Source organism: Podarcis pityusensis (genome assembly GCF_964106645.2).
Source record: "Podarcis pityusensis genome assembly, chromosome: 9".
NCBI lineage: Eukaryota > Metazoa > Chordata > Lepidosauria > Squamata > Lacertidae > Podarcis > Podarcis pityusensis.
Genome location: NC_138034.1, coordinates 40,949,152 through 40,976,769, shown reverse-complemented (window position 1 = coordinate 40,976,769; position 27,618 = coordinate 40,949,152). Strand labels below are relative to the sequence as shown.

Genomic DNA, 27,618 nt, shown 5'->3' with positions numbered 1-27,618 from the left:
TTAAATGTGGACTTAAAAAATATTTACTAAACTGTGAACCGCAAGACTAAACAAAAGTCTTACTACCATTGTAAATCAAGATCAAGGCAATTTCATGCCAGGCAGAGAGGCAGCTGATGAATTTAAAAAGAGTGCTACATATGTTAGGAGAGGTGAGGGATGACGGCGATCTTCTTTTCGAGAAGTTGAACAGGCATCTGATGCCGTGGGGATTGTTGGCTGCTATCTGCAGCATGCCTGGAGTGAGTTTTGTTTTGGATTAAAATTCAGAAACCTAATTAAAACAATTTACTTTCACCCATTAGCCTTAATCCTTATGAATAGCTTACTGTCTCCTCTGGTTATTTCCCTAAGAGGAACTCAGCAAGGATCTTCTCCTCCTGTATTTCTTTCTTTCTTTCCCTTACTTTGGATCTGCTAGACATCTCGTCTTGGGGAGCATAGTGAAATCATTCAGCACTGAGAAAGGATCTGATATCCATAAAGTTTTAATCTTAAATGTAGGCATCATCCAGCTTTGTACAGACTGGGGAATGTATCTGTGCTCAACTTAACGCCAGGAGATTTGTTATGGTCCAGGATGGAGAACATTCTGTTTATGGGCCAGTCTGTCTTTGAATACCATCCCTGAGCTGGATTTAAGACAGAATTTAAAAGAATATGTATATAATGTTCAATAACAGAGCTGTGTTTCAGGACCAGGAAAGATTAAAACCAGGGCCACTCTAGTTTCATACTCTCATCTGATTAAAAAATCAGTCAGTGGAAGCATCATTTATGCTGATACAGGCTTGTATGCCTTCTCAGGCTGCATTCAAGACAGCACTTTGTTTCATTTCCATGACGTTTTCCTTCCCTGATGATTTTCATGTTTTATGTGATCATTCATATGATATAAAAGCCACTCCTGGAAACCTAGTGGAATCTGGTGGACATATAGTGGTAATGTCTATGTTCTGGGGGTAAACGGTAACCCATTTCTTGACTTCCTTCACTCAAGGATAGATTCAATATTTTTTATTTTATTACCGGTAAATTAGATAACACATTGTCTCTCAATTAGAAATATTGTAACCAATAGAGGTTTACATTATTAATTGAATTTGTTTGTTTCATTAAGGCTTGGATGTTGTCCTCCTTGCACATCTCTAAATCTTCTTATATATGCCATAAGCAAACTACTTTGCCACATTTCCAAACAAATAAAAAAGGTGTAATTGAATATAAAAGAGGTCTGTAAGGAAACTGCCAGACTCAAAACCCTTTGAAATGGCTGATGTAATCACTGCATGCATCATGCGTGGAGACATTGATTTATATCTTACTTCTTATATAAAGGGAGCGGGTGGCGCTGTGATCTAAAACCACCAAGCCCCTTGGGCCTGCTGATTGGAAGGTCAGCAGTTTGAATCCATGTGACAGGGTGTTTCTGGTTCTTGTTGCTTTACTTCTTATAATACCAGGGTAGTCACTCAAGGGGTGCTGAAGCAGACTCTTGAGGTATAAAACACCAGCTTGCCCTTCTTCACATTGATAAATGAATGTATGCAATATCAGGTACATCCTGAGTTCCCTTTTAAAATATGGCTTCTGCATTGTAACCATTGGCAATCTTCCTAGTTTCCTTTCCCATACAAAATGTTTGCCAATTCCTTGGTGTTTCTAGAAGAATTAAAATGAGATTTCCCAAAACATACAGAAACCTTGGAAGGTTAATCAGCGTTCAGATTTTGCCTGTCTGTATCCTTCTTTTTCAGGTCTAGCTCATTTACATACGTAAGTAATTATTTGCAAATTTCACCCATTCTGCCTTAGCACCTTTGTGAGTTGCAGGGGGATTCCCCCTTCTTGTGAATGACAGTAAGAAGACGGTAAGCAATGTTGGATACAGAGCATAAGTTGTGTGGGCTTCTTCTACCACACAGGTTATGTAATTCAATGGATATAATTTGGACTTGGGCCTGCGAATCATAGTTTTTAAGCCACATATAGCCAGGGCTTGCATGACTAGGATTGAGCAAATCATCATGGGACTATCTGCAGTCACAAATGTATACCCATTTTTACCAAGAAGCAACATGAGTAGGATATGGGTAGGTCCTTCCTGCTCTCTCATCCTGCGGGTGCCATTTTGAATCCTCCTGGGTGGATTCCAGAGAGATTAGGGAAGCCATACCTTTAGCAATTCACTGTGGGGATTGGCAGTGTCTCAGTGGTAGAGGATATACTTTGCATTCAAATGGTCCCAGGTTCCACCCCTGGATCACATAGCAGGTGATGTGTAAGAGACCCTGGAAAACTCCTGCCACTCTACAATTCTGGGCTAGATAGTCAAATAATGTGACCTAGTAAAAGGCTGCTTCTGAACATTCTATTAGTTTAATTGCAATACATAATTTCATCTATATGCTGCCTTTCCACAGTTCAAACCATGCTCAAGGCGTCTTACTGCATGAAGAAATACATAACTATAACATAATAAAAATAGTCATAAACAATAAAAAATTAAAAACACACACAGCAAAACTGAAGAATTTCCATATAAATCACAAGATCTAAAATAAAGATACAAAAAAACCAGCAACAACCCCCTCCTCAACCTCCCCAGCCCAAAAGTAATGACTTCGTCCAAAGAGTCCTGAGAAGTGTGGTATAATGAGATGAATGTAGAGATCCCTAAGCCTTCCTCTCAGAACCTCAGTCCCCTTGGAAGAAGAACAGACTATTCAATCAGTTTACATTTGTGGCAAAGATCTACCCCATGTCACAGCTTCAGTTCCTCTTCCATTAATCCTTGCAAGCATTTGCAATGGGAAATTGACTCCGAAGGATTGTTAAAACACATTGCACATCAAAAATATGACCAATGAATAATACTGCTCCCACCACTTTAGGCATAATATTTAGGTGCCATTTATATTCGCCCTTGGCAAAGCTTTCATTGGTTTAGAGATTGCCAGGCCAGTGCACACAAAGTGTCACCTACAAATAAGCAAATGAGACAGCTGACTGGACTATTCCTACACATTCAAAGGTCCTGTGCATGTCAGAGCCTGTCAACGGCTTTCAAAACATGAACAGTGGGATTTCCAAGTTTGTAGGAAAAATAAGTCTCATTCTTGTCTTTCAGTAAAACAGAGAAAATTGGATGATGTTGAAAGAAACAGTCTTCAAACACCTAAAACGGGAAAGAAAATTAATAGTAAACCCACAGTGTGAAAACCTAATGTTTACACTTCTTTCTTTCTTTTTTGGGGGGAAAAAAAGACATTTTGACTAATGCTTAAAATCATCATCCTTCTACTCAAAGGATGCATCTGTATGCTTATCCCTTTATCCTATTTTGCACCAGAGGGGAGATATCAAAAGGGTGATGATTATTCCATTTACTGACGTATTTCACAGTAAGAAGAATTTACCCAGTTCTTTGTGAGGTACAATTCTACTGCTGTTTGCTTACTGTATAAAGATGGCTTTGCTACAGAGAACAACTTATTGCCTACTGGAAAAATACATGGGGTTGTGTGCAGTGGAGAGACATGTTCTCCATTCAGTTGCCACTGCAGGATCTCCTCTGAGATCATTGCCATTTGACATCATAACCTTCATCTGAGACCACACACATCTCTCTCAAGTAGAAATTCATCCAGCTCAAAAGAATTTCCATCAAGCTGAAGTTAACTTTTGGCCCAGAAACAGCATTTCAATTGGCTTGAAGAGGCAACAGAGTAATAGGTTGCTGCTTATTTGCACATGCAATGGATTTAGCAAATGTTAGGTAGGCAGTTGAGCTTCTCAAACCGTCAGCCCGAGTAGGGCTTAGTTTGATCTGGGGACTCACCCAGACCAAAATTTGCTTCAATTCTAGGTTCTGGCTCTGAAATGCAATATGAAATAACAGTAAACACAACTCCTGGCAATCTCTGGCTGCATCAATTAAATTAAAAAGCAAGTTTCTAGTCCATATAGCTGCAAATATAGCTTTGACAATGTATGGGCAATCTGTGGTGAAATCTCTGAAGGTGAAGGTTGAGTAAGATGTACAATGTTCAGTTACATCCGTACCATACATGTAAAGTACTTTTAATGCACATGGTTTCCCCAAATGAATCTTGGTAATTATAGTTTGTCCTTCACAGTTACAATTCCAAGCACCCTTAAGAACTACATTTCCCAGGACCATGTGTTTTAAATGCTCATTAAATGTGCTTTAAATCTACCCAGACATAAGTCTCATTGAGTTCAGTGAGAGATCATTGCAAGTTAAGAAATTATGAGACTGCAGCTTGAACATCTCTCTTCCTTCCTCATGGCTGGCAATTGTGTCATTATGCAAACAACACAAAATGAAATAACTTAAGCCAAGCAAAATCTTTTTTACATTTAATTTGGGTGACTTTGGTGTAGATATATTTTTTTAAAAAATGTGATACACACAGTGCTGCCTATTCCCCACCACCCAAAAAAAATAAAAAATCATTGCTTTTACTGCAGAGATACAGATCTATTCTTTAAAACACAGAAGAAGAAAAGTCAGTGTTATGGTGTCTTTTACTCTGTGGTAAGAACCACAAGATAATTTAAGAATACTAAGATTTCACTTTGGGGGAGAGGGGCCTCTCTTTTCCGTTTGTTGAGGCCCAGCAGAAAACAATAATTGGAGCAGGGGAGCAGAGATCTTCAGCAAGTTTTTGCCTTTTTGAACTAGAAATAGATATGTGGTTAAACAGTGTTGTGATACCCAGAACTATGAGAAACTATCAGATCTAAATCTTGTAGAGTAAGGCCAAACAAGAAGACAGACTGTGTATCGACAGTGGGTGGGCTGACACCCTCCTTGGCTTTTGGTACAGATCCAGGAAGCAGTCTGGGTGATCCCCTCTCCCTTCCTTGAGAAACCGTAGTTCTGTTTGCAACTGTGGGCAGCAAACACCAGCTGAAACACCTGCGTACAGCTCATGCCATGCACAGATGTACAGCACTTGTTGCTGATCCATCTGGAAAGCAGCCTAGTTCATGCCTGCATGCCAGCATGTTTGACTGAGGCACAGAACATCCACAATGGGATTCAGGTACATTTCCATTCCTGTTCCCACCTCCACTCCCCTTCGAAAAGTAGGTGGGAAGCAATATATTTATTTATCCTGTCTTATTTAAAATAATTTCTGTACCACTTTTCATTTGAAAATAAATCCCAACCTAGTTTACAACAGTAAAATAATATATTAGAAGTGATTGTATAAGGAAAATTTTGCATCGTGTTTTAATTCCTGTCCTGTTATTCCTTTCTGTTCTTCTGATTCACTGCCCAACTCAAACGTCAGAAACCTGTTCCATCACAGAAGATGTTCCAAAAAGCAAGGAGACAGGGAGACCTGTGGCCATGCAGATGTTGCTGGACTACAACTCCCATCATCCCTAGCCATCAGCAGTGCTCCCTGGGGCTGGTGGGATTTGTTTTTCAACCCTGCACTAAGGGATATCACAGCTTTAATTCTGATCAGATTGAAAGTTGATGAAGGTTCCATCCTAAATTCTAATCTGGGTTCTTTTTGACATACTGTATCCCTGATCCATACACCATATTTTGACCTTTAACAGCACTCACTCAATGAGTCAGATCTATAATGCAACCATCTGCTCAAAGGGCTAAGAAAGAGAAAAAGATGGCTGCACCAAATACGGAAGGGGCAAACCTCAAAGCAGGGTTGAAAAATGTAGAGAACTTTAATAAAATAGTGAAATTGTCCAATGTGTTTCAGTGGAAATCTTCCTCAGGGGCACACGAATTCAATTTCTAGCAACACAATATCTTTCAAACGATACCTTGCCTCACACCGTAACTCAACAAATTGCATGATTGTCCCATGAGAAAAGCTTCCACTGAAATACGTTGGCCGTTAACTACATTTTAGAAAAGCCATTTCAAGCTCTCCCTCCCCACTTTGGTACTTCCCATTTCCCTGAGGGTTTGCTATTTTTTTGTACAAAGGATAATGGCAAAAGAACCACAAATCCTTAACTGTGGTTGTCACTTCCCTGCTACTGCTGTAGTGAAAGGATACTGGGCCAAAGCATTTCAACAGCATCAGACACAGTTGAGAGAGGAGGAAAGGCGACCGACAGCTAGAATGGATACTTAAGCATAGCTTCCCTCGCCACAAAAAAAGATGAAATGCATCATTAAATGTATATGGGCTAATTTATATGTCTATATGCAAATTTAGAAATAAATCATTACAAGTCAAATAGAAACACATCTCATTATTGTGAGGAAGACTGTGCCCAGGTAATCCATGCACCTGTTCTCCTATTCAGGTGCTAACTGGGTTATTTCAAGTCTCCTGCTCTCTCTTCTTATGGCTCCCAACCTAGTCAAGCATCTTATTCTCACAGTGGCCAACCAGATGTCTATGAGAAGCCATCTGATTTCCTGCAGATGGTATTCAGGAGCATATCACCTCTGACTGCAGAGCCAGAGCAGAGTCATTGTGGCTAGTAGCCACTGATAGCCTTTAGACCAGACTTGGACAGTCAAATAGAGGACTGTCTTCTGGCAGCCCTTGAAACAGAGGGCTGTTCTCTATAAAGGCCACCCTACCAACAGCCATGTGTTGCTGCCATGGTATCGTCGGAGTGTTTGGGTGACCTGGGTTACCAGCACAAACAGACACCATTAAAAAAAAAAAAATACAGTAGGGCATTATGTGGGGTGGAACTGTTCAGGGGAGGAGAGGGAGAGTGATGTCAGATATTATAACCTCAGGGTTGTTTTTATATATTAGAGTGGGGGTGGCTGGAATGTGACACCAGCACATGAAATAAGTGCTAATTCCACCCATAATATCATATATACAACAGCATGACCAGTGCTTGTTTTTCCTCAGGAGACTTTTGTTGCCTTTTAAGAAAACCCACAGTTGTGACATCTTGCTTTCCACATGAGGTGAAGTAAGACAAAACGAGGGGAATGAAATCAATAAGCCCTCTGAAGCTCAGAAACAAACCAATGGGCACATTTTGTGCTCCCTTTGGTAACTGATGTTGGGGCTGGTGGGGGGTTGGGAATAGGGTTATGAGGCAAACGCTTCACCGAAGAACTCACTGGGGACACTGGTAAAAATAAATTGCTCAGCTCTAATTTTCTTAGCAGCTTCCATGCTATTCTTTGAAACTGAGTAAGAAACCCTTGGCCTAATCCCAAGAGCCAATCTATAGTAAATAGTGCACACTTAATGCCTAAGTTCCTTTTTAGCACCATTCCGACAGTGACTTCAGCCACACAGCTTAGTCATAGCAGACATTTTTGTGGTGAAAGCATTAAACCCACATGCAGCTCTCTTTCTGTGGCCACAGGGGGTCATGCTCCTTTCCCATTAGCTGAATAAATCATAAAGTCTGCATGGACCACACAAGAAGCAAGGCGAGCAACAAGCCACAGTCAGTGCTGCTTACAGCCTGCTTTTCTTTTCAGGCGAAGAAAAGGAAAGGGAAAGAAAGGGAAAGAAAATTGGGGGTGGGAGTTGAAATACAGCAAAACAGGCAAGCTGTAGGCCCGTTATTTGATTTTGTTGTTTTAATCTGGTATCTCTGAGGAAACATAGAGACTTATATTATTATAATGCTACCTCAGAGAAGAAAGGTATTAAACATTTGCTTGGAAATGCAGCGTGCATCTCTTGTTATATCATACGTAGCAAAATATGAGGTGAAAAAAATCCCTGAAGGTATATGAATAATAATAACTACTATTCCGCCCCGTTCCCTGCCCCCCACAAAAAGTATGTTATAGCACATATTGATGTGATCCAAATCAGATATAATTCTGTGACTTCCTAGACCATATGTCATTTTAGGATCAGACATGAACAAAAATCGTGTCTAGTTATTTTTCACATTGTATGATTCATTCCACCAATGTAGTTAACAGAGTGAGGTCTGGAAGTCTAGAGGTTAGTTCAAGTTCCCATCAATCAGGAAATGAGATAAGAAGTAGGAATTTTAAACATAGCCATTAGCATGCAAGTGTTATCACACAGAGGAGACACATACTCAGCTCATTATACTAAGCAGCCTTTCCTAAGCATTTCTTTACACATGTTCTATAGCAAAGGCAAATAATAACAATATTTCTCCCCAAAGGGTACTGAACTTTTTAAAAAAGGATTTATATCACAGCTTGACTAGCATGAGGAGAACCTAGATTGTATGTAAAAATAGAGAGTGCGTGGAAGGAAAACTTTTAAAGACACACCCACCCACCACATGACTATGTAAGAGCCTCCAAACGTCCCTATTTTCCATGGACCTCCCTGATTTAGAGAAGCCATCCCAGTTTCTGATTTGATTCCGGAATATCCCACTTTTCCTTAGTATGTCCCTATTTTCATTGGAGAAATGTTGGAGGATATGGAGTTATCTGACCCCTGGGCCATCTGAAGGCAATCCTGTATATGGAAGTTTTTATAATGTTTGATGTTTTATTATGTTTTTATATACTTTGCAAGTTGCCCAGAGTGACTGGGGCAACCCAGTAAGATGTGCAGGGTATAAATAGTAAAATTATGATTATGGAATGGGACGTCCCTATTTTCAGCTGATAAATGTTGGAGGGTACAATATGTTTTGTTCTACTTGTGATGGCATGGGGCATGCTTGGATGTGTTTTTGAAAACTGTCTGAGAGAGGAGGAAGATTCCATCAAAAACCAAAGGCTATATTTAAACACCGTGCACTAAACTTTAGTCTCCTTCTTATTAGTTCATTCAGCAGTTTGATGGGGGAAAGACTGATAGGAGTTGACATTATGCAAACCTTCCCACCCAACTACTCTGCTCTGCTGCTGCGACGGTCTATGTGAAATTATATCCCCCCTCAACCCCTTCACATTTTCACTGCTTCTGAGGAAAAGCAAATAATCAGGTAGGATTGAGATAAATTACAGGGTGGCTTTTTAATGTGAACAAGTGCTCGCTGAGGGAGTAGACTGAAACCACTTACTTCAGCTTCATTTCTGCTTCAACAATTCAGGTAGAAGAAATATGTGCAAACTTTACAAAAGACACCCCTGTGCTTGTAGACATACCAAAACATAGCACCCTTATTTAACTGGTCTTTACCAAACTAGGGAAAACTTTCTGAAAATTATGCTCCTGAATGTATGAAATCTCAATTCTAGGAAGCAGAAATTATTGGATAAATGTTGTAGCACTAAGCCATTCATTATTTATACAGCACTGTTAACAGTACTGTACATGGTTTTGTTCTCTCCTCTCTGCCCTGCACCCAGCCTCTTAACATTTTTGGACACTTTTTGTCCATATTTGTTAGTGGGAAATTTATTAAACATTCTCAAGCCAGTTATCTGTACTTTGATGAAGTCATTAAAGGAATCTACCACAATGAACAAATCTCACCTGTGCTGAAATATCTGTATTGGCTTCCAGCAGTTCAATATGCTTGTTTTGACCCATGGAATCTTAAAAGGCTCGGCTCTTTTCCTTTAAGAATCTCCCCATTCATTCACCAGGGACAGCCAACATGGCATCCTCCAAATATTCCGGATTACAACTCCCACCAGCAATGACCATTGGTCATTCTGCCTAGGGCTGATGGAAGTGGCAGCCCACAATATCTGGAAGGCACTATCTTGGCTATGTTGGTGCTAGGACATCAGAAGCCCTTCACCCAGTACCCCCACCTTCAAAGATTACCCAGGTGGCAAGTAGAGATACCGTAGGTCTTTCTCTGTAGTGGCACCTCTCCAGAGATGTCCATTTCACACACCAGCATCATTATCCTTCAGGCACAAAGTAAAAACCATTCTGTTTTCCTAGGCATTTACTTGAGCGGTAGTGATTTTCTGGTATTTTTGTTGGTGCTAGTATTTTCATGCTGGTCTGATTGTCCTTGGTCATTGGGATTATTTTATTGGTGCTATATAAGTAGTGTCTAAGGATGCGGGTGGCGCTGTGGGTTAAACCACAGAGCCTAGGACTTGCCGATCAGTAGGTCGGCGGTTCGAATCCCCGCAACGGGGTGAGCTCCCGTTGCTCGGTCGCTGCTCCTGCCAACCTAGCAGTTCAAAAGCACATCAAAGTGCAAGTAGATAAATAGGTACCGCTCCGGCGGGAAGGTAAACGGCGTTTTCGTGCGCTGCTCTGGTTCGCCAGAAGCGGCTTAGTCGTGCTGGCCACATGACCCGGAAGCTGTACGCCGGCTCCCTCGGCCAATAAAGCGAGATGAGCGCCGCAACCCCAGAGTCGCCCGCGACTGGACCTAATGGTCAGGGGTTCCTTTACCCTTTACCTTAAGTAGTGTCTAGTGTGGTGGAGCATGGCCATGAAGATGTCCTTCTGTCCCCAGCACTGCTGCAGCTTATCTAGACCAAGCTGGTGTCAGATGGTAGCAAGGTTGGGGCTGAGTAGATGCCCTGGCAGAGGTAACCTGGCATTTCTGCTGGTGGGTTTGCACAACCCCAACCCTGCTACTGCCCTTCCCCACCCCAGACTCATCCAACTAAGCTGCAGTGACACTGATGATAGGAGGCTTACTCCATCTCAGCACACCAGTTGCTACTGTGTTATATGCACTATTTTATAATTTGATGTTCTACTATATGTAATTACTTAGGGTTTTAAATTTTAAAAAAGCTTGCTTTCAAGGCATTCAGGTGGCAAAGTGGCTATATGAGCTGCCTTGCATAAATATGGCAAAAGGCAATATAAATATTATTTATGAATGAATGAATAAATGAATGAATGAAAAAGTAAAAATGCATAGAACATCTCTAAAACTGGGACCTGAGAAATATCTATGTTTTTAGACTGTGTACAGGCAAACTACAAGATAGTTGTGAAGGCACATATGAACAAAAAATATGCTGGGTGAGCTAATCTTAATTCAGATTAGGTTGCATCCCAAAAACCTCAGTTTCTAAGGGTCTTTCACATTAATTTTTTCAAAGTTGTAGCATCTGCTCTTTCAGATATTCAGAATTATGTGATAGGTTCCCCCCCTTAAGTTGGGAATGTAGGCTTGAGTTAGAGATTTAGGCAACAATCCGCCAGTTTCTAAATTGATTATTGTCCACCTAAAATAAAGTAAACCAGTCATGAAGTAAACATCTGTAGCACCTTCTCAGTGTAAATGAATCACGCCTAACCTTAAACTTTGAGGCTTAAAGAGACAATCACATAAATAGCAATAGAAAGTGCTTTTTTCTGGGGGGACGCAGGGGGATGCATACCCCTAAACATTTTGTGAATTTAAGTTTGGCCTCATTGAGGGGCAGTATTTCAATATGAGTAGGAAAATGAGAGTACCCCTAAACATTTTTTTTAAGGAAAAAAAGCACTGGCAATAGAATCTGTCTTAGTCATTTAGCAATTTTGAGAGTATTATATTAATGCGATGCGACTGAGGTATGACTTGCTTGAAATCACTTTGCTGAGAGTGGTGTACTTTTGGGGACGTGTGGGTATATTTGTAGAACTAGTAGTTGTAGTAACAAGAATAAGTTTACATCTCTGTCCAAATCAGCACCATGGATTCAAGATGGATTTCATCTGCCAGAAAGGTCAATCCAAACTGCTTGCACAAACCTGTCTTTATGCTCCTGTTTATTATGTTCCCATGTAGTAGATGTCTTGTGCACTAAAACAGTGCAGCCATATGTCAACATTTCTCTGGTGGTTCCGAATGTTCTAAACAAGAGCGAGGGTGCAGTGAACCTCCCATGTAAACTTTATACAACAGATTCAGCAGAACTGTAATTATTTACAAAATGATGGCATGAGAAATCTCTGGATTTATATCTTACGTTAAAGTAACAAGGATTGTGTCCACATAACGCTTGACGTTGCAGTGGCTTCCACTTTATTCTATTTTTTTTTTATACAAGTCAGTCCTATATATATATATATATATATATATATATAGCTATAGATATATAGATATATAGATAAACACACACACACACAAACAAACAAACAAACTATTCCATTAAGTTTGGAACCACTAACCCCTTGGCAATGATTTCCTTGTAATCATTTGCAATACTGGCATGATAAAGGATAACTGAACATTGTCTTTGAAAGATGCACATAGCTACAGTGGTGCTGTCAGGGCCAGACTTTGAAGCAGAAATCAAGGACCCTACTGGAAAAATGAACAGGAGGGACCTCAAATATAGCAGGCCTGGCTTAACCACATTTTGAGGTAACTAAAGAAGGGTGCAAGAGCATAAAACTACCGAATTTCACCACTGCAGATATAGCCTTAAGCGATTTTAGCAGGAGTTCATGTACCAGAATCATAACTTACTTTTTTGCTACACATTTAATAAGCTATACTTAATGTGTTCTAAGAAACAGAAATGGAGCAGGAAGTGGGGTGAAGCTGAAAGTCCCCAGAACAGCTTTTCTGTTAGTAGGAGAGCTTTTTGGTGATCTAGGAGGAAGGTGCTGCAAAGAAGGAATTGGAGAGAGCTTGTTGGACAGGAAAAGACAGACTAAGCTAGCCTAGTGAATCTGGATAAACAAGGAGGGTCAAAAGCTGATGTGTTTGAGAAAAGACATATATGGTTATTAAGAGGAAAATAAGAAAGGAGAAAGAATTATATTAGCAAATGCCAAAAGAGTGAGATGATAACAAGAAAAGGAGAACATTTTATCATAACTGCGGGATAGGAGGAGAATCTATCAAAGGCAATCTGAATTACATTTTTTCTTTCTTTGCCTTTTCCATTTTTCTTACTTTTAATAAGAAATGCATGCACCTAACACAACAACTATCTTCTTTACCTGTGGTACACTATGATGCAGGCAGAATAGTTTAATTCCAAATGATGTAATCATGGTGTTGTCAGTCTCAAACTAATGTCAGGAATTGAACTCAATAGTTTCAACCTACTTTTACTCAGAGTTGATCCACTGAAATTAATGGGCCTAACTTAGTCATGGCCATTCATTTCAATGGGTCTACGCTGAATAAAAATTAGTAGCATACATCCCGTTAATGTTTTAGATTTGCACTGAAAATGTTTTGATGTGTGTGTTTCTAATCACTTAGACTACTATTTCACCTGGGATCTGACTAGAGCATAAAAGTAAGATATGATAGCAGCATTCCAGAAACAGCTACAACATTAAGCCAAAATCATGTGAGCTGTTTTTATTTGATTCCTATTAAAAGGACTTGCAAAACTGGCATTTGAAACAGATAGGAAACACTCCATGTTTCCTCTTGTAAATTAAACTGGTGGTTTGGCTGGAGCTCAATCAACAGTTCAAGTATCCACTGGATACAACTAATGAGCAAGGCTGCAATCCGATTATGCACTTACTTGGAAGTAAGTAGTATAGAATTTAGTGGGGCCTACTTCTGAGTAAATATACATAGGACTAGTATTTTATGGACAGCAAAAACCCTGGACTGTTTTGCAGAAATGGTCACATAAAGCATATTGGAACAGCTGATTTCAATATATAGATGTTTCTGTTTCGTTTGTGTTATAATGGCAATAAAATACTTTACACAGTGTTGATTCAAAAACATTAGTTAAGAAGGTCAGAGAGCCACATTATCCCTATTGTTGCAAAGCAGCTGCTACCTTGAAGGCTACTGTTTTAGGAAAACCCTGCAGTAGTCTATGGTCATTACATAATATATCATTGTAAGACTGGGGGTTTGGACAGCGAGAGTAAATGGAGCCAGACATTCTGCTGGAGACTGCCTTAATGGTCAGTAAAAAAGGTCTGGGGCATATCTTTTGTTAGTTGGGGAAGTAAATGTTTCCTTATTTCTCAGTCCCCTCAAGCCAGAAACTGGGGGTGGGGAGCCAGCTGTGAATGGAAATCTAGGTTGGCCACTCAATGTATTTTGCTGAATGAGGCAAAGGACAAGATGGTGGCACCCATTCCATGTACAGAAGCTGACGAGACCGGCAGCTGAATCTTACTTCAGCACTGGCACCAGGAAAGCATTGTCCACTGCTCCTGAAGGTAACAGTGACACAGGGAAGGCCACATGGCACACATGCACTTCTCACCTCAAGCATCTCACTACCATTCCCTGCCTCCTAGTCTCTGCCTCCTGAGGCAGCTGCTTTAATGTGCCTAATAGTAAGACCAGCCCTGGGTGAGTCACAGCAAAATTTGGGAGGGACAAGTCAGACTGAGGCAGCTTGGAAACCCATGCAGGCCATGATGAAGACTCCCCCCCCCCCCCAAAGGACCATGTCTGCCCATGTGTAGCTTAAAGATTGTTTTAACAAAGCTTCTACCAGTAAAGCAAATATCCTGTCTAGGTTCTCTCATATGGTATAGTGACTCCGAAGAACTCATGCCTTGAATTATTTCTGTCCCATCAAAATGGCATAAATATATATTATTATGCTCATCACATTGTGAAACACCAGGTAGCTATTTGAAATGGTTACAACTTTCCATTGGATAGTTTAACATTCTACAATCATGAGCTAAGGTACTGTTAACCTGTTCTCTTGAGGCAAGTCCCCACCCCCCCAATGTTTACTGATGTATTCTATATTACTTAGTGCAAATTTCTCTCAGTTAATCTCCATGTGATCCCCTGAAGGGGTATTTATTACAGATGTATACAACCTGTCTTTAGAAGTGAGATTAATGTAATATGACACACACTAGTAGCACACCAGTGTTTAAATGTTTTTCAGAAAGTTAGCAAATTTAGTTAAAGTAATACTTACAGAGTCTTCTGCCTAGATTCCAGCATGGAAAAAAAAGTTCCAAATATTAAACATTGCTCACTGTAGGTGGCCAATTAATGCACAGTGCCCGAGCTGGAATAAACCCTTCAAATATATACATAAAGCATATAATCTCTTATCTGCTTAGGCATTATCAAATTTTTAACAAATCCTAGTAACTTCAAACACAGGTTTAATGGTGTTAAAACATTGTAAAGTAAAGAACTGAGTTTTTAAGAACATAATCTGTTCTAGAATGTTTCAAGAGAACTACTTTGAAATGCAATTATAATCTTATCCCACGAAGAAATTGATGGATAGTCCTCCCTTTCCCAAATTTGCAGTCATCTCTTTCTTGTGGGAAAATAGTTCAAGGCAGTCAAATATTTGCTGAATCAAAAAAGAAAAAGGAGTTCCTGTTACTTAAATGCTTATCTATTTAATAATAATAAATAATATTTACTTGAGAATTAAAAAAAAAATCCAACTCTCATCGGGCATGTAAATGACAGCTTATTGTAGGGGTGGTTCAGGTGGTTCAGTACTATACATGCTGTGTTCTTGGATGGCTTGAACCATGCATCTGAACCACTGGAAGTGCCACACCTGAGATCTGTGAGTTATCAGCTCAGAATTATATGTTACATTGCTCCAGGGAATATATATCAAGAAATGATTCTCATATGTGCAAAACACAAGCCAGCATGTGGCACAGATACACAAGGCTACATCATGTTTATGTAGGAGCCAGAGGGCAAGTAGCCTGTGTAAATCACAGCTAGATCTACATGTCTACCTTCCCTTCCAGTGCTGGTGCAGGTTCCTTACTTAGCAGATTACAGCGTGGTTGGAAAATGTGTGGCCTCCAGATGTTGCTGCACCTCAATGCCTATCAGCCCTGACCAATATGGCTAATGGTCAGGGATGCTGAGAGTTGCTATCCAACAAAATCAGAGGACCACAGGTTCCCCGTCTTAAGAAGATATTAATAGCCCTGCTGAATCAGGCCATTTAGTTCAGTTTCCTATTCTCACCATGATCAACCAGATGCCCATGGGAAGCCCGCAAGCAGGACTTGAGTGCAACATCTACAGCTTCCAGCAACTGGTATTCGGAAGCATACTGCTTCCAACTGTGGAGGCAGAGAACATCCACTTTGTCTAGCAGCCACTGACAGCCTTATCCTCCATGAATTTATCTAATCCTCTAGACTAGAGACTTGATGCTTTTGAATTATGGTGCTGGAGGAGACTCTTGAGAGTCCCGTGGACTGCAAGAAGATCAAACCTCTCCATTCTTAAGGAAATCAGCCCTGAGTGCTCACTGGAAGGACAGATCGTGAAGCTGAGGCTCCAATACTTTGGCCACCTCATGAGAAGAGAAGACTCCCTGGAAAAGACCCTGATGTTGGGAAAGATGGAGGGCACAAGGAGAAGGGGATGACAGAGGACGAGATGGTTGGACAGTGTTCTTGAAGCTACCAGCGTGAGTTTGACCAAACTGTGGGAGGCAGTGGAAGACAGGAGTGCCTGGCGTGCTCTGGTCCATGGGGTCACGAAGAGTCAGATACGACTAAACGACTAAACAACAACAAAACCATCCCAAGGGACCAGGGTTTCACCTAAACACAAGAGAAGCACTATCACATGCTTTGAATTTGACTTGCAGTATTTTTGCAAAAATGGTTAGCCACTACTGACCTAAATAAATGGAACATTGGGCCTTTTCACATGTTACAATGTAAGCAGGCACAAGCTGTCTCTACACATGTACAAGTGTTTGTGTGAGAGAGTATGCACTTGATGTGTACAGCTCAACGACACAGATACACCGAATAGACATTCACTGAATGTTACATGAAATAACTGTATGAGTATACAGTCAACTATTTGTGTACACAGATATTGCAGTTGTTGAATGTAAGGTGTGAACAACCCAATTGGAAATAGCTTTTGGCCAACTGTTGCTATTTTCAAAACAACAACACTATACATTTCAGCATGCAAAATCGGCTGGGACTGTGTCCTGTTCCAAAAAGCTCACAGAATGGGGCATGAGCAAATCCCCCTAAGCCTTCCCCTGCCACGCCCTTCCTTCTTTGTGACAGCTTTGGCTCATGAGACTAGGCTATAAAACAGAGTGTCCTAGATTACTGTTGTTTGGAGAGAGAGAGAGAGAGAGAGAGAGAGAGAGAGAGAGAGAGAGGAAAGAAAGCATTTAATTTGCATACTGTATGCAGTTCACATCACTTTCTATAGAGCTGAACCAACCTAAGGAATTCCTTTTAAATTTGCTCCAAAAAAACCCCCTTCCTATTCCCTGTGGAATAAATGCCTTATCTATTTTCAGAAAATGCTGACTTCATTTCAAATAAAAGGGACTTACATCCAAATGCAAGTGATGCCAGAGAGAGCACCCTTGTAACTTTATACAATACGCAAAGCTTTAAAGTATTTACAGACCACCCTGCATATCAACGTCAATGAACTCAATGAGGATGCATATTTTAGTGCTTTGATGTTTTACACAAACAGAAAAGCTACAGGGAGGGGGAAATATGCCCACGAACTAATGGCCCTCTAGCCATATATGGTAGCTGTGCAAGGTATATCTTTGACCTTTCCATGAGTAAACAAGAGGCACAGAATGCCACTGCTGATATTCCATGAGCCAGTTCATACTGAAAACAAAGTGAGCCTTTGGAAGCTTCACACTGATGCTGCCTGCGATGCTTCTTCCTCTTGGCACGCCACAGTATCTACTTTCCAGCGAATAAACCTATGGCCAGAATCCAACACAGACATTAATTTCAGCAGACTTAACTCTTTTGTTTGTTGATTGTGGCCTGCAGGACAGGTGAACTTTTCATTAGACAAATGAGTTCTTTAAAACAATGCAAGTGTTGGAACTCAGGTCTTCAACTTAAGACAAGGCATTCAGAAGAATTAAAGCTGCAGTCCTATATATTCTTACCTGGGAATAAGTCCCATTGAACCCAATATGCATTTAACCAAGTAGACATGCACAGATTTGTGAGGTTAAAATATCTCTTGTTGGTGGCTACAACCCATTTAGCTCTGCTACACCTGTATTCTAAGAGAAATGGTCTCACAGCCATATAGGATATGAAGACTTAGCTGCCTAGAGAATTTGAGGAGGCAGGCTCCAGCAAAATTTGAATGCTGATCCTTTGACTGCCTTGGTAGTTGTAAGGCCTCCGGGCCAAACTCGTCAAGGTACCCTATTTTTTGCCTGTATTTAGTTTCTAAACTGGGGTCGTCAGGACCTAACCTTGCGTTTAGGTTGCCTACAGCAGGACCTTTGCTCCCGGATAGTCTGTTAGCAGTAACCTGACATAAGAGTCCAGTCTATTCCAGATGCCCTCAATATCGTTGTTTTTTTTTTTGCTTGTTGGGGGGATATAAGCGTTGATAATTAGTAAACTGCAGTTTCCCCAGGATATGAGTAGGGCCATTGCTAGGTGCTCTAGGGGGGACAGTTCCTTACAGGTGGCATTTAGGCAGAGTGAAATTAGGATGCATAACCCCCCCTTGAGCCCCCATGGTCCTCTGCCTGCAACTGCTCTCACTGCATATGTATAGTATCCTTCCAGTGATGGATTTTCAGCCACTCACGTCTCCTGGAGAGCGATGATATTAAAGTTTTGACGGTAGAAGGGAATGTCTGTAGAATGGGAGAGGCATCTGGATCAGCCAGCAACATTCCAGGAGATGGTGTTTAGGGCAGTAGTTGATTCTTGGGTTTTTAGATTCCAGGCTCTCATAGCTGTTTTCTGCTGCTGATTCCTCGGGTCCTTTGGGTTTGGCTTGATTGAGTCGCGATGCGGAGGAATGGGGGAGCCTTTTGAGGGAAAGACTAATTTGGGGGTATTAATTTGTCTGTCCAGGCAGTCACCCACTAAGACCTTATTTCATTCCTCTGCATGAATAGCTTCTAGGATTCCCCGGCAGTCCATGAAGATTGAGGATGTGAGGGCGATCTGGCTGCGACATCTGTCACCCCATTGATCGCCAGGGTTAATTCGGCTGATCTGGCTGGCTAGGCGGGTGTCCCCTTCCTCCCTCACCGCTCCATTTGTGTCCCTCCCGAAGCTGCGCGCTCGGTGGAAGAGGACGACCATCCCAGATAGAAGGAGTGTACCGTTCTTCGGTCAAGGGTATACGATAGCTGCGCTCCCCTGCTAGAACCTCCAAACAAGCTCAAGGTCCATTTGTAGGAGAACGTAGGGTAGTCAAGCTTCCAAGACTCACAGCCATATAGTTAAAAAAGAAACTGCTATGCCAGAGTGATGGAGAATGGATTGGCTTGGATTTTGCATCAGCCATACCCTGAGTTGTCAGTACATGAAAATGGGCATGCAGGCTGCACAGCTGAGTTACTGTCACAGAGCAGCCATCAAAGGCAGGGCAATGCTTCATGACAATTCAAGCTCATGTTGGTCTCCCAGGATGACTGTGTAGGCACACCATGAAAGCACCTGCACTTCCCAGCAAACCCTCTCTGCCACCATCAATATGTAAGCCAGCCTTTGCCAACCTGGTGTCCGCAGTGCTTACTGGGGCTGATGGGAGTTGTAGTCCAAAACATCTGGAGGCACCAGCTTGGTGAAGGCTGATGTAGGCAACTAGAATATTAGCAAGCCCACACCACTCCTGAGTTGCTGTTTCGTATCAGCAGCTGAGTGGTGAAGGCCCTCTTCCCTGCAAGTGCATCATTACTTTCTTCACAATACGGATCTACACAAGAGCTACACAGAACCCCAACCCCATCTATCCTAATGAAAAAAGCATGTGCAGGAACACAAGCAGACAATTAACCACACTATGGGATGTGGTTGCAGGATCAGTTCTGTGTATGGCCACCAATGGTTTCTTCTGGCCACATTATAACAACTATTTCTTACATTATTTTATCCCTCCCTTCCAAGGAGGTCGTGCTTGTATATGACTCCGCACCTTTTATCCTCACAATAATCCTGAGAGGTGGATTGGCTTGGGAGATAGTGACTGGCCTATCCGGAGAGGGAATCTGAACTAGGAGAGGATTCCCCCAGTTGTGTGGGTGGGTTCTGCACCTGAATGCTCATTTAATTTCTTGCATTTCAAAAATTAATTTCGGAATTGTATTCCATCAGGCTGCAGCAGATGAAGATGGAAAGCAGGGCTATTCCATTTCTATTGGCTCTGTTGAAATGGTATTTCCATCTGGCTCCTCTCTCTGAACTGTTTCCATCATTTATTCGGTTTACTTACTTACAATATTTAGAGGCCACCTTTAAGAGTTTAAATCTTAAAGTAATTTTAAGATTTAAACTCTTAAGTAATTTTAAGAATGTTAAGAACTAGTACCTGAATTTTTGTTCCTCCCCCACTCTTCCCTTCCCCCCTTGAAGTTACCCATCTACCGTTAGCACCACAACAGCAGACTGAGCAGGCACACAGGTCATCTGGTCACAGTCTTCCCTACTATGATGACCTTAACTGTATAACTACCATATTTTTTGCTCTATAGGATGCACCGGACCACAAGACGCACCTAGTTTTAGAGGGGGAGAACAAGAAAAAAAAAATCTCTCCCTCTCTGCACAGCTCTCCTTCAGCGAAGTGGCAGGAAAAATGGAGCACCTCTCCAGCAAAGCAAAGCCAGGAGAGCAAGAGGGATCGCTGTGCTCCGGCGGCTTTGTGTTGCTTTCGCTGAAGCCATGGAGCCTACATTCACTCCATGAGACGCACACACATTTCCCCTTAATTTTTGGAGGGGAAAAAGTGCGTCTTATAGAGCGAAAAATACGATACTTAACCAAAGCAGGGGTAGGGAACCCGTGGCTAGCCAAATGTTGTGGGACTCCAATTCCCATCAACCCCAGCCAGCATACCCCATAGCCAAGGATGGTGTAAGTTGTAGTCCAAAAATATATGGAGAGCCATGGGTTCCTCACCCATAAATTATAGGGATTTTTAAAAATGCACCCATACATATAAATTAGCATATCAAAGCAAAATTATAACCACGGCTACTCAGAAGTAAGTCCTATTGAATTCAGTCAGATGTATTCCCTGATAAGTGGGGCTGGGATTGCAGCCTCAGTGATAAAGGAAACCAAAAGGATTTAACTGTAGCAAAAGCCACAACTACATCAAATTTTGGTGTGTTGCCATTACTGACTTTAAATTTCCAAGCCCAGACATTGCATGATGCAAGGTACTTAAAGATATTTATTTAAAAGTATACATTTACTACAAGAGAGTCATACTTAAATCACATCAGTGTCAAACATAGTTTTACATTGCACCAAAGCAAATGAATAAAGCTAAAAGACAAAAGCTGTTCTGCCAGCTCTGAAGGTCTATGATACCAATTTATTTTTAGATTTATAGCCTGTCCTTAAGTATGGGGTGATAACATCTCCATTGCTTATTTATACCCACAACCTGGTGAGGTAAGACATTATTGTTCCCACTTTAGAGATGCACAACTGAGGCTGAGAGAAAACAACTTGCTTCAGGTCCTCAGTTAACATGCTTGAGCTGAGTGTCAGATTCACCTCTTTCCAGCCTACACCTAACACTCTGCTTGTGTTGGGTCAGAAGAAGGGCATTTATCTACTTCCCCTTTTGCTTGAAAATCCATATAGGACAATTTTTACCCCAATACATTAACGGTCGCTGAGACAATGAAGCACACCAATGGTGGTGGTGGTGGGAATCCCAATAAATCTTTGTGGAATCTTTTTCTGTCCCAGGTGCTTATTGTTTTCAGAAAGAAAACCATATATTATAAGGGCTAGGTGGTAATTCTGCGTCTATATAAATTTGGCACTGAAAAGTACACTGGGTAGATTTTATTGTTAACCCCAGTGGTCTTGCCTTAACGGAAAGTGCATGCTCTTGTGCAGAGCCTGGGTAGCTTAGCTGGTTAGAGTGTGGTGCTGATAATACCAATGTTGTAGGTTTGATTCCCGTATGAGACAGCTGTACTGTATATTCCTGCACTTCAGGGGGTTGGACTAGATGATCCACAGTCAGGGCATCTGATTTTTGCTGAAACTTGTTACCGATTGCAGTCTCAGGCACTGTATCTCAACCAATTCCAGAGGGTTCCCCAAAATTTAGAAAGTGTTTTTGGATATGAGGGATTAGTGAGAATCAGGGATCCCAACCTGCGAGAAGGGCTTTTTACAGAGGCAAATCCCTCACTTGATGCAACCCAATATCTCTTCTTTCGGACATTCCTTTTGCATTATGTTGAGACAGCAGTGGCAGGTAAACCTCCATATGAAACATAACCACTGATAGCAAACAAATACCTGCAGATATGTGTGTGCGTGTGTGCGCCCTCTATATGCTTGTGTTATAACAAGCAAGAGCTTAAGACATGGCATTTCCTTTATATTTAATGGCCAGCTGGGGTTAATGGCCAAAAGCTACACTTCAGGCCAAGTACTACTCCCAACTGGTCATTAATCCCCAGGAAATGCTCTGCATCTCAATCATTATTGCTTAATTTCAGGGCAAACAAACTACTGTAACTGAGAGTATGCCATCGGTTAAACACAGGGAGCAAACATTCCACGAATGTAATCAGCTGTTTACACAACTGTCTGTTGTCTATAATAGCAAGAATTTCAGATACATGAAGCCTTGGGTGCCACTGAGCTCTGTTCTGGTTACTGCCCATTAAAACAAGCAGCAGCTGAACTATAGAAATGCTTAGAGGTGGGTGGGATCATGCCTTTTCTGGCTTATTCCATGAATAAGTTTGTTAGTACAGTGTCAGTTAAAATGCATGTTTTTAAAGTTTAAAGTTTCTCTTTGCTCTGATATTGCCAAATTGTGTAAAATATTTTCTTCTGCTCCTTCCTTTTGAGGAGTTCTCTTCATAAGATATTTTAACAAAGGAGCCAGCAATACCCCGGTTCACAAGCCGCATGTGGCTGATTATGATGTAATTGTGCAATCCCTGATTTCAAGCTAGAATTCTGAGTGTCCCAGCTCTTTTTTGTAGAGACCTAGGACACCGAGTATATTTGACCTATTTGTTCCATTAGGTATTTCCACTGCATCCTTCAGAGAGAGGAAGACAATCATTCTCAATATATAGATTTAAGTTATACATTTTGGAATTACAAACATCATTCACACACCTCATCTTTGCCAGCTAACTTCTAAATGCAACATCATTTCACACATTCCAACATTTACAATACAAATTTCAGACATGCCACAGATTTATTAAATTATCAGCAGTAAAATATACTGTGGGTTCTTCCCAGGCTTTTGCTTTACAAATATTTACTAGAACATAGACTTTGTTATATATCTGAGGTTTCTCAGTAATCCTCTGATTGGAGACCCACATGCCTGGGGGGTCCAAAGAAAAACTGTAAATGGATGTAATAGTTTGATATATCTTAATATTATAACACTGCACACTTTTAAAAGCCAAACTTCACTGAGTTTAAAAATGCACACACACACATACTAGGGGCCTTAATAAATGACTTCTTGGGAAATCTTTAATTTCTGAAACATTTAGAAACACTTGAAAAAACACGTAAACGTAATAGGCTGTATAATAACAATTGTAAAGTTATTTACTAGAAACTACTTCTCAAAATTAGATACAGCTTCTCCTAATGTCAAAATAATGTCAAAATCAAACACTGCATTGCATCCGGACTATGTTAGTTGCACCTTGACCCCTATCCAGTGTGAGCGGCCATCTTTTTTTCATGAAAAATGTCCTTTGCAGTGATGTCACTTCACCATGCAGTATCATTCACATTGGATCATTCTGAGGCACAGCACTGGGCAGGTTCTTCTTATTGCAGCTCCAGCACTGCTTGAAGCAGCAGCCAAAATTTATCAAGCCCTGAAGTTTTGACCCCCTGCCAAACCAACAAAAAAGCACTGAGCAGAAACTAGACCAGGCTGGGCAGCCAAGGAAGTACTTCCTTATTTTTAAAAATAAAACTATATCCTGTTTATGCCATTTATCTGAAATTTCCAGGGTCTCTGAAGAGCTCACTGTAACCCTATTATGACATCTATTTCCAGTACAGGTCATATGTGGGGCATGGTGTGGACTAGGTGGAATGGCTGCAAAACTGCTGGTGATCTTATGGCTGGTTTGGAAATGATGCTAATCATAGTGGAAAATCACGAGAATGAGCCTCAGCAAGTACTGGGCTCCTCCTCCTATCCAGAACAGCTGCAACGAGAAGTTACAGGATCACAGAATTATAGAGTTGGAAAGGGCTCTGAGGGTCATCTAGCCCAACCCTTTGCAATGCAGGATTCTCAACTAAAGCATCCACAACAGATAGCCATACAACTTCTGATTAAAAACCTCCAAGGGAGGAGAGTCCACTACCTCCTGAGGGAGTTCACCCCACTGTCAAACATCTCTTATTGTCAGAATGTTCTTCCTGATGTTTACTCAGAATCTCCTTTCTTGTAACTTGAAGCCATTGGTTTGAGTCGTGCCCTCTGGAGAAGGAAAAAAACAAGCTTGCTCCATCTTCCATGTGACAGTCCTTTAGATATTTGAAGTTGGCTATCATATCTCCTCCCAATCTCCTTTGTTCCAGGCTAAACATACGCAACTCCCTCAATTGTTTCTCAAAAGGCTTGGTTTCCAGGCCCTGATTTAATAATAATAATAATAATAATAATAATAATAATAATAATAATAATAATTTATTATTTATACCCCGCCCATCTGGCTGGGCTTCCCCAGTCACTCTGGGCGGCTTCCAAAAATATATATATTAAAACACTGCAATACATCAAACATTAAAAGCTTCCCTAAACAGGGCTGCCTTCAGATGTCTTCTAAAAGTCTGGTAGTTGTTGTTCTCTTTGACATCTGATGGGAGGGCATTCCATAGGGAGGGCGCCACTACCGAAAAGGCCCTCTGCCTGGTTCCCTGTAACTTGGCTTCTCAAAGTGAGGGAACCGCCAGAAGGCGCTCGGTGCTGGACCTCAGTGTCTGGGTAGAACCATGGGGGTGGAGACGCTCCTTCAGATATACTGGACCGAGGCCGTTTAGGGCTTTAATGGTCAGCACCAACACTTTGAATTGTGCTCGGAAACGTACTGGGAGCCAATGTAGGTCTTTCAAGACCGGTGTTATATGGTCTCGGCGGCCGCTCCCAGTCACCAGTCTAGCTGCCGCATTCTGGATTAGTTGTAGTTTCCGGGTCACCTTCAAAGGTAGCCCCACGTAGAGCGCATTGCAGTAGTCCAAGCGGGAGATAACCAGAGCATGCACCACTCTGGCGAGGCAGTCCGCAGGCAGATAGAGTCTCAGCCTACGTACCAGATGGAGCTGGTAAACAGCTGCCCTGGACACAGATTATCTTGGCCGTCGTCGTCCCCCACATGTTCCGACTTGTGAACATCCTTCTTAAATTGTGGCACACAGAACTGGACACAGTACTTCAGGTGTGGCCTGACCAAGGCAGAGTAGAGTGGGACTATTACTTCCCTTGAACTAGACACTATACCTAGAATAACATTAGGGTTTTTTGCTGCTGCATCACACTGTTGACTCATATTAAGCCTATAGTCTACTAAGACCCCTAAATTCTTTTCACATGTACTACTGGCAAGTCAGTGTCCCTCGTCTTACATCTGTGCATCTGGTTCTTTCTGCCTAAGTGTAGAACCTTATATTTATTCCTACTGAAATTCATAGTGTCAGTTTTGGTCCAGTTCTCCAATCTGTCAGGGTCATCTTGAATCCCAATTCTGTTTCCCAATTTAGTGTCATCTGCAAATTTGAGGAGCAATTCCTCAATTCATTCATCCAAATCATTTATAAAGATGTTGAACAACAGCGAGTCCGGGACAGAACCCTGCAGCACCCCACTTGGTACTTATTCCAGGATGACAAGAAACCATTAGTTAGCACACTTTGGGTTGGGTCAGTCAACCAGCTACAAATCCACGTAATACTTACTTCATCCCACCCACATTTTACCTGCTTCTCCACAAGAATATCATGGAGTACTTTGTCAAAAGCTTTACTGAAATCAAGATATACTTTGCCTACAGCATCCCCCTGATCTACCAAACTTGTAACTTTACCAAAAAGAGAAATTAGATTTGCTTGGCATCACTTGCTTTTGAGAAACCTATGCTGGGTTTTAGCCATCACAGCATCCTTTTCTAAGTACTCACAGACCAACTGTTTAATTATCTGTTCTTGGACCTTTCCTGGTATTGACGTCAAGCTGACCTAACAGTAGCTGCCTGGGTCTTCTCCCTCCCCTCCCCCTGTCACCTTTTTGAAGATGGGGACATCTGCAGGGACCTCCAATAATTCTCAAATACTCTGAGATTACATCAGTAAGGTGCTTTAGTACTCTTGAGTGCAGCTCATATTTGAATTCCTTTGAAGTCACTAGGTGTTCCCTTATCACCTTTTTTCACATCTTGGGCTGCAGCTCCCTCCTTGCATTGTTTGTTCTGTTATCACCAGGTTGGGCTCTGCTTTCCTTTTGGGTGAAGACAGAGGCAAAGTGGGCATTGAGCAGTTCTTTCTCATCATATACATTGATGACGCTATATAAATGATCTGCATGGTATGTGCCATATAACACTAATTCGAGTTAATCCAAATCCATACACAAATATGCAGAAGGCATGAGCTGCTAACTCTGTAAAAATGCAGAGCCCTGTCATGCATGACACTGGCATGTATGCAGATCAATGAGGGTACAGCAGTCCATGCTTCAAATAGTCAATTTTACATCTGGTATATGACCTTTGGATGACCAGCAAAATATGGAGGAAAAGGCTCCACCAGTCCCCATTTATGATGTCTTCTGGAATCTGTGGTATTTTCCCATAAGGTCCTCTACTAAATTTTAAGAGGAATTCACAATGCATAGAGAATTCCTTTCCTGCCTAGGATGCTTGCTAAGCAAAACAAACCAACAACAACAAAATCCCTCAGGCAGCAATCCCCCACCATCCATAGCTGTTGGGAAAGGTATTTGAAAAGCATGGACTGGAATTATATGGTGCAAGTGGTCGCACATTTTCAGAGCTGACAAATAATCACTAACAACTTTGCTATGCTAGATGACTATTTGAAATAAAAGCATGGGGGGGGGGGGGACCCAGAAAAAGGCAAGTGAAACTTGTTACACCAGGAAGCATAAACGGATCTTATAATCTTTTGTGGTCCCTTCTTCAGGAGGGCACCTCTTAGAGCATTTTTATATGGCTGAACTAGATTTAAGGAAATCCACAACAATCAGGATTGATAACCACATGGTAAGTACACAACAGGGAGCATGCGAAAGGAATATAGCTAGGAGGACTCCCCCCATTTCATGCAGAATGAGCGTTTGCATCCTTGCACTCATTGCTTGTTTTGTCATATTACCACTTATTTCTCACATATGTAAAGAAAACATATGGAATTAAATTGTGTGTGGAACAGTAGCTTTTTGCCATGTAAAAGTATGTAAGCCTTAAGGCAACAAACTGTTGAAAAGAACTTCATATCTGAAAATCCTAAAAGATTTCCCCAACATATGCAGCCAGTAGTAGAATAAGGGGACCTCTATGATTCTAATACAGTAATTGGAAATATAGCCCTGAGGCACATAATGAGGATGACGGGTTTGGACAGGAGCTGGTTTAGAGGGCTGGAACTTGACTGGAGGGTTTTAGACCCAGCATTTGGTGACTTTAGGAGCTAAATCTTGAAGAATCATTTTGATAGGACTATGGCTACCATCCTAACCAGAGGCTTATCTATACTTACCTTTTGCCCTGCCCTTTAGCACTTAATCAGAGCAAACATCAGTTTGGGTTTTCCTGGGTTTGCCATTTGCTCCAATTGAGCTTTAAAG

General features: G+C 41.4%; 1 protein-coding gene across 8 annotated transcripts in view; it reads right to left on the bottom strand.

Annotated features, from left to right (window-relative positions):
• LOC308485880 (uncharacterized protein) overlaps positions 1–27,618 on the bottom strand; it is a 131,636-nt gene that overhangs the window by 76,995 nt on the left and 27,023 nt on the right. Inside the window, exon 3 of one of the 8 annotated variants that reach the window (XR_013990798.1) lies at positions 15,052–15,118. The exons of the other annotated variants lie outside the window; for them this stretch is intronic. The gene's annotated coding sequence lies outside the window, so the exon portion shown is untranslated. Of the gene's footprint in view, positions 1–15,051; positions 15,119–27,618 lie in introns of those variants that run through there. 8 annotated transcript variants of the gene reach the window in all.